This window comes from Hydra vulgaris, chromosome 06 (assembly GCF_038396675.1).
Source record: "Hydra vulgaris chromosome 06, alternate assembly HydraT2T_AEP".
In the NCBI taxonomy this organism is placed as follows: domain Eukaryota; kingdom Metazoa; phylum Cnidaria; class Hydrozoa; order Anthoathecata; family Hydridae; genus Hydra; species Hydra vulgaris.
Window position 1 is genome coordinate 3,821,680 of NC_088925.1, and position 8,367 is coordinate 3,830,046.

The 8,367-nt window shown below is 25.2% G+C and overlaps 1 long non-coding RNA gene across 1 annotated transcript; it reads left to right on the top strand.

The window, feature by feature from the left end:
• The first annotated feature begins 176 nt into the window (after positions 1 to 176).
• On the top strand, positions 177 to 2,266 carry LOC136081596 (uncharacterized). Its single transcript, XR_010638934.1, has 2 exons — positions 177 to 450; positions 2,015 to 2,266. It is a non-coding gene; the product is annotated as an uncharacterized LOC136081596 (long non-coding RNA).
• Positions 2,267 to 8,367: the final 6,101 nt, after the last annotated feature.

The window sequence follows — 8,367 nt, forward strand, 5'->3', positions numbered from 1 at the left end:
AATATTAACGTTTTTTAGTGTAATTTTTTAAACTTTAACAGCGAATTAGAGCACTTTTTGTTGATTTTCAGACCAATGTTTTTATACGATTCTTAATCAGCATAAAATTCTCTTTCATAATCAGCAATAAAAAAAAAAAAAAGGGGGGGGGGGGATTTTTTTTTATTTGATTAAAAAACAAACTATTTTTAAGAATTTATCTTGAATGTTAAAATGAAAATGTTATACAATTTTTTATTTATTTGTCACTTGACATTTAAATTTCTTTTTTTTTTAATTTTATAGTTGGTAAAACATATTTCATAAAAATAATATTTATTAGTAGGTATAAATATATATTAAAACAGTATAAAAAAATGTTTACAAATATCTTTACTTGCAACATGTTACTGGCTACACATCAGTGTTTTCTGTGTTTAACCGAGAAATGCATTCAGATCATTTTACGAAGTAAGTTTATGTTTATGCAACATTATCGTGTTATTAGGATATTTAAACACATTAAATGTTACCTTTTGTTTTATTTGGCTGAGGTAAGTGAGGCTTTGTGAGAAAAAAAAAAAGTGCTTGAAAATTTTCGATGTTCCAAGTTTTATATTTTTATTATTCGATCTTCATATTTGTTTCTATTAGTTATTATTTACTTTTATATTTTTGTTTTTTTTTTCTTTTTTTTTTTGTATTCATGAATTTCAAAGTTATGTTCATTAAATTTCAAAATTGTCTGGGTTTTATTCTGCATTTTTGTATACTTTGTAAACAAATTGTAACTTTATTAAATATTTTTATGAAGGATAAATTTTTTACTTGGTTACATATTATTAACATATTATTAACTTATTATTAAGTTCTTATTAAGTTGATAAATAAGTTTATTATTGATTAAAACAGTTTTATTATTGAAAAACCTCGAGAAATGTAAAGACTGGTACTACTGTAAATAAAATGTATAAACAGCTATTTTTAAATGTAACATATTCAAACGACTATTTGAATATGTTACATTATACAAGTAATGAACTGCAGTGTTCACAAATTTTCTATTTTTATAGATTTAAATGTTTTATATTAATAATTTTTCATAAAAATGTTAGTGTGTATCTTAAAAAATTGTGTTTCTCTCATTTATATTTATTATTATCCATTTATATGTTGCATGTTCGAAAACAAAAACAATTTGTAGTTTGTTTTTCAAAGTTGATAAACATCTGATACAAGGTATTGGATATACTTATTATGAAGTTATAGTAATCTGATAAAAGTTATCAGATTATAAAAGACCTTGATGTTTGTTTTAAGGTTATCTAAGTAAAGCCATGATTCAAGCAGGGATGCAGAGTCCCAAAAAGACTCCAGATTTGTATGTCACAAAAAAATTATTTCAAGTATTGTGTATTGTGAAAATAGGTATCACATAAGTAATGACTTGCAAGGCTGCTCAGTTTTATGACTTTTTATTAAAAAATTTTTTGCTGCCAAACATCAAAAAGAATTTACAAGCAACAAATTTTTTGGTTTCATTTTATTTCTGAAAATCCTTTTGCATTTTAATTATATCTCAATTTAAATAATTTGAACAAATTATACTTGGATTTTATTCATATCATTTCACTATATTTTCATAAAACCTTCATAAAAAAGATAACATATTCAAAATATGAAAATAATTTATTTCTATTAGTTTTTATAAATATTACCTGTTAAAAAATATCAATATGATGACAGCTTTCATAATGTTATGCTTTTTATTTTTTTTTAAATAAATTAAGGTGTGATGTATATAGTTCTATTGGTTTAAGATTAAGTTATTATACTGGTTCAAGAATAAATTATTCTATTGGTTTATTTAAGGTTAGCTATTTAAACCACAGCATAACTAAACCTAGGCTGTTCAAAAAGCTATGCAAATCACAATGTGTGTAGATTTATGAAATAGAATTTACAAACTGAATGAAAATAGAACATGTATGATAAATTGATAGGACGATAGTAATTTTATATTTTTATTTTTTAGGTATTTGTAAGCTGTACTTGGCGACTTACTTTCCTGCAACGAAATCAAAAGAACCTTCAACTACAAACCAATTTAAAAACTTTTTATAGCAGCATTTTTTAAGAAGAATTTTCCCTTTATTTTATTTACTAATTACATAACTTATATTTCATAATTTCTTTAAATTATTTTTGGAGATTAAATTTTGGAGATTAAGATTAATGTTCAATTTTGGTGTTTTACAAAATTTTAAGTTTAAAAAATTATTTTACATTTAGATTTTTAGTTTTTTAATAATTAATTTTTATTCAGAAGTACAATTATAATTGGAGTGTCCAATTTTTGTAATAATTTTTCTGCAAATATCAATTTGATATTATGTTATCAATTTGAAAGTATAATCTCAAGATATAATTAAAAAAATGGTACGATGAGGTACATAAACGTACGCTTTGTTTTCTTATAAATAAAATTCAAGTTTAGCGCAAAATATCTGTAGCGATAGAAACCACTCGCAAAATTTTTCAATTTTGATTGGTCTATTAAAATTTTACCGTTATTTTTACGTGATTTTCACTTACTATGACAGTAAGTGTGAAAACACGCGCAAACTGGCGATAAGGAGATTTTTGAACAAAAATTAACGCCGTGTATCGCGCTTAAAAAATAAAATAAAAATTCCCTGAATAATTTACGAATTTTTGTAATTTTTTTGAAATAAGAGAATTTTTATATTGTTATACAACATTTGTTAACTTTTTTTAAATTTCATTTTCTTAAATTATTGTTAATATTGTTTTAATCAAAAAGAAGTAATAACTCGATTATTTAGCTTTCGATTTTGGGTTTTTGAAGAAAGGAGTAAAATTTTTAAAATATGTATTTTCACGGTCACAAAAAGTGATAATGCTTAAAATGTCCACTTTTTACCCCTCCTAAATTTCTACCACATTATTATGAATGTATTGGGTATAAAACAAATAATTTTTTGGCTCCTCGAATTTGCTCCATTTTGGTTTTATATCAATTGTTTCAAAAAAGGCATTAGAAAAGGCCCCCGGGGGAAGAGAACAACTAATGCAAGACTTCATTTCTTCAATTTTATAACTTGAGATCTTTTAAAGTTTATATATATATATATATATATATATATATATATATATATATATATGTGCGTATATGTATAAACCAATATTTGCAACATTTAGTAATATAGTACAAATTATTATTTAAAAAATATTTATTGTTCATCAAGCAAAAGGTTTAAAGCTTCAGAATCTAAGTTAACAGGACTAATAGATTTAGTTATTTTAAAGATGAATGATGATACTATTGGATCACTACGTAACAGCAGATAATGATATTGGTTCTCCATTGCATGTTGTACCAGTTATATTTTTTAATTATTATTTCAGAAGTAGCTAAACAATATTTTTTGAAGTCCCCAAATCAAGGTGGTATCCACTGCACACAGCTTTCATTAAATTTCTCAATCTAACAAATATTTCATCAACTCCAGTAATGTCTGCAAAAGTATCTGCATTGTCAAATGCTCTTCTGGCTGTGTTACCTGTGTTTGAGGAACCATAACCATGCTTTGGCATATCGACAACAAGGCTGAGCTCGCTTCTAAATTGCTTCTGAATTTCATTTTTTTGCTCAATAACAGAAGGCTTATGTTCTTTTGATCTTGCCTGATATTTTTTAATTTTCATTTTATATCCCAAGTGTAGCACATACTCAAAAAGTCTAATCCAACAATTTTTTTTTTTTCTCCTTCTATTTAGCCGTACAAATATTTACAAGTTCCGTGTTTTATAATAAATATAAAAATGGCAAGGACAAGAAGAAGACAGTTTCGCCTTATCACCAAGTCCCTTGTTTTTTCTAGACATTTATTACATTGTAACTAAAATAAAAAAGTAAAAATGAGAGAAAAAAAAAAAATGTTTCAAAGAAGTTAATATAAAATGCAAAATAGTTAAAGTCTTTCAAAGTTGTTTTTAATACAAGTTAAAGAAGTAGTTTTTTCTCAATAACATGAAGATTAACTTACGGTCATGCAATGCTATATATATTCAAATTTCAAAGTTATTCATTAAAGTAAAATTTTAATAAATCATTCAAGAAAACCAAAATCAACAGCATAAAAAGAAAACATGAAAAATGAAAACATAAAGGTTAATTTATAATAGAAGACACTATATATACATACATATACATATATATATATATATATATATATATATATATATATATATATATATATATATATATATATATATATATATATATATATATATATATATATATATATATATATATATTAGTGCATGCTTTGTTTGTCTTTTCAGACAAACAAAGCATGCACTAATAGATAATTTTCAAATATAACATTTTTATAGATAGATTTAAAAAAAATTCTCTGTTTTTTCATTATTTAAAAGTAATAGTTTTAGCTTTTGTTTAAACTGTTCAAGAGTTGTAAGTTTTTTAATATCATTACTAATTATCTTATTCCATACATTGGGCCCTCTAATAGTTATTGAGAACTTGGTTGACTCATAAATAGTTTTGGGTTGTACAAAGTTAATACTTGAATATTTAGTCATGTATTTGTGTTGAATTTTATTAAATATTGGTTTGAAGATATTTGGTATTGTATTATTATTATTATTTTTATACATAAAAATTAGCAGATGATACATATTTATTTGGTACAAATTTAATATTTCTAGATTGTTGAACAATGGTCCAGAATGTGAGAAGCGGTGTGCATTTGATAATAATCTAATTGCATGTTTTTGTTTGCTAAATAGCTTTTTTGTCTTTGACTTATTGGTGCTGCACCAGGCAATGTTTGCATAATTCAGATAGGAATGAATAAATGAGTAATATATGTATTTCAAACATGATTGATCTAAGTATGGTTTTGCTTTATAGAGTAATCCGATATTTTTAGAAATTTTATTTTCAATCATGTTTATGTGGTCTTTCCAATTTATGTTTTCATCTAGAATTACACCTAAAAATTTCATTGAACATTCTCTTTTTATGATGTATTCTCCAATAATAAGTTTTCGAAGTGCAAGAGGGATTTTATCTTTTTTATGGAGGCGATGAAAAATAGTATAATTAGTTTTAGTTAAATTAATTGTAAGTTTATTCATATTTAACCATTCGGTTAGTTTTAGAAGTTCAATGTTGACCGTTTTAAATAATGTTGTTATATCACTGTGAGAATAAAATAAATTTGTGTCATCAGCAAATAAATTAGAATCTAAAATATTAGAAGCTTTGCTTAAATCATTAATATAGATTAAAAATAAAAGTGGTCCTAATATAGATCCTTGAGAAACGCCGCAAGTAATTGACATATTGTTAGTTTTTTCATTCTCGAATGAAATACATTGTTTTCTATTAGATAAGTAGCTTTTAAACCAAGCTATGTTTATATTTTTGATTCCGTAGTTTTCTAATTTTTTAATTAAAATACTATGATCAACAGTGTCGAACGCCTTACTAAGATCTATGAAAACACCTAAAGTAAACTTGTTTTTGTCAAAACCTTGAAAAATAATCTGAATGAGACGAAGAATTGCATGATCAGTAGAGTGCCCTGTTTTGAAGCCAAATTGTTTGTTATAGAGAATATTATTTTTTTCTAAAAATGAGTATAATTTGTTATACATAATGCGTTCTAGTATTTTCAAGAAGCATGGAAGAATGGAAATAGGTCTATAGTTAGAAATATTAGTATCATGTCCAGACTTGAAAACTGGTATTACCCTTGCAATTTTAAGTTTTTTTGGAAAGACTCCTTGTTTAAACGAAAGATTAAATATATGCAAAAGAACTTTTTTAATATAGAAAATACATTTAACTACAACATTACTACTAACATTATCAAATCCTTGTGCTTTGTTTAATTTTAATGAACTCACAGCATATAATAATTCTTTTTCAGTTAACTCAGCATTTTCCATAATTGAATTGCTAGGAGTCAAGTATTTCTCCTTGTTAAACTCACTGTGTTTTAATTTTGATGCTAAATTTAAACTTGCATTGACAAACACCTCATTAAATGTTTTAGCAATTATAGATTCTTTAGTAATATCTTGATGATGATAGTTTAGTTTTTTTGGAAGACCATTTAGCTTAAGTGCTTTTTTTCCAATTACTTCTTTGATGACTTGCCACGTTTTTTGAGTATCGCCTTTAAATTTTATCATTTTATTTGAATAGTATAATTTCTTTAAAAGCTTTATAATTGATTCAAAGTGACTCTTTTATTTTTATACCTTAATTCATTTTCATAAGTTCTTTTTTTCAGAAACGCTTCATACAATCGTTTTTTTTTTGATGATTTTATTATTCCTGGTGTAATCCAAGGGTTTATAAATGTTTTAGTTTTAATAATTTTTGTTACCACTGGGAAAGCTTTATCATAATGTTTTTTGAATATTCGAAGGAAACTGTTATAAGCAGTATCTGTAGTTTGAATTTGTAGAATTTCATCCCAGTTTTCAGAAAATAGAGAATTATTAAAAAGTTCCATAGAAATGTCATTATATATTCGATTTGTAATAATAATTTTTTTTTGAGGGGTGTGTTCGACAACTTTATGCGCGATTATAAATATTGGGAAATGATCCGATATATCAGATATTATTATTCCAGTTTTTATTTTATTTTTTGTATATTCATTAATTATTATTTGATCAATTGAGGTTGCGCTATTCCTGGTAATTCTTGTTGGCTTATTTATAGTTGGAATAAACCCATTTTGAAATATGATGTTCATAAAATTTTTTACATTTTTATTTGTGTCGTAATCAAGCGCATTATAATTAAAATCCCCAACAAAAAAGACACGTTTGTCACATAAAATTTTGTTTTTGATTAAATTTTTAAAGTGTTTTTCAAAAAATTTGTTATTGCCAGATGGCGGTCAGTACACAAAATGTACAATGATGTTTTTAGTGATTTTATTTATAACTTCAATCGTTATTGATTCGCAATCATTACTAATTGCACTAAATTCGGTTAGCGGTTTAAAATTTAAAGAGTTGTGGATAAAAATACATACTCCTCCACCTATTGTCTCAGAATTTCTGACTTGATGAATAACTTTATAGTTTTGTAGTTGAAAATTTGAATCTTTTTCAACTTGTATATCTCGACACCAGGTCTCTGTGAGACAAATAATTTTAAAATTAATTTCAACACTATATAAAAAATCTTTAAATTTATCAAAATTTTTTTGAAAGCTCCTAATATTTAGGTGTAAAATAGAGAACTCATTAATATCTATATCAGCAGAAAGATTAGAAATATCGGAATTATAATAAGAAGGGCATATGTTGCTAATTATTTCATCAGTGTTAAAAAAATTAACGTCTGGATCTGAATGATTCTCTAAAAGTATATTTTTATTTGTCTGGAATGCCCTAAAGCTTAATTCACAAAAATTTATACCTTCCATAATAACAAGAAAGGTTATACTAACAAAATATTTAAAGTATTAAATAAAATAATTAAAGTTTAGGAGGTAATTTCCTGAATTCTTTTACTATTAATTTATCGTAAATTACAACCGAAAACATACCATTTTTCCTATGCATCTTCTTCTGCTCGAATAGTTTTTTCCTGATAGATGCAGTTTCCGATGAATAATCCTCATTGATATATATTCCCGATCCTTTTAGTTCACTCGCACTTTTTAAAACTTTTACTTTATCTTTGAAATTTAACAGTTTCATTACTATTGATCTTGGTCTACCTGCTTCAATTTTTCCTGTATCAATTTTTCCTGTAACAATGTATAGTAGGTAGTCCCATAGTAAAAGATTTTTTATTTGGAGTAAACATTTTGATTTTTACTAGATTGTTCATCTCACTCGGTTTTGCAAAATAAACATTGCACGACTGTGATAAATTCGAAAACAGGATAGCATTTACTGACTTGCCATCCAACATAGTCAAGTCAAAAACAATTTTAATTCTTATGGAACAGTGCTTTTTATTACTGAGAAGATCTAAAATATAGTCTTGCAGATTTTCGATTTATTTTTTAAGATTTATTTCTTCTGCTGCAATGAGTTCATTTGTTTCCTTTAAGTATTGTAGTTCAAGAGATCTACAAAATTGAAGGCTGGATGGTTTAGGATTATTCCAGATGTTTGAACCCCCAATTTTTAATTTCAAAGGAACTATTGCAGTTTGAAATACTGACTATTCATTCTGCACTCAAGTAGTAAGATCATCAAACCTTTGATTATAAATACTTTGTGAAGATGCACCATCCATGCCACATTTCAAATTAAATACTCCATGTGTAACTGTTTTATCTAAATTTTGAAGCTGCTCAGAAT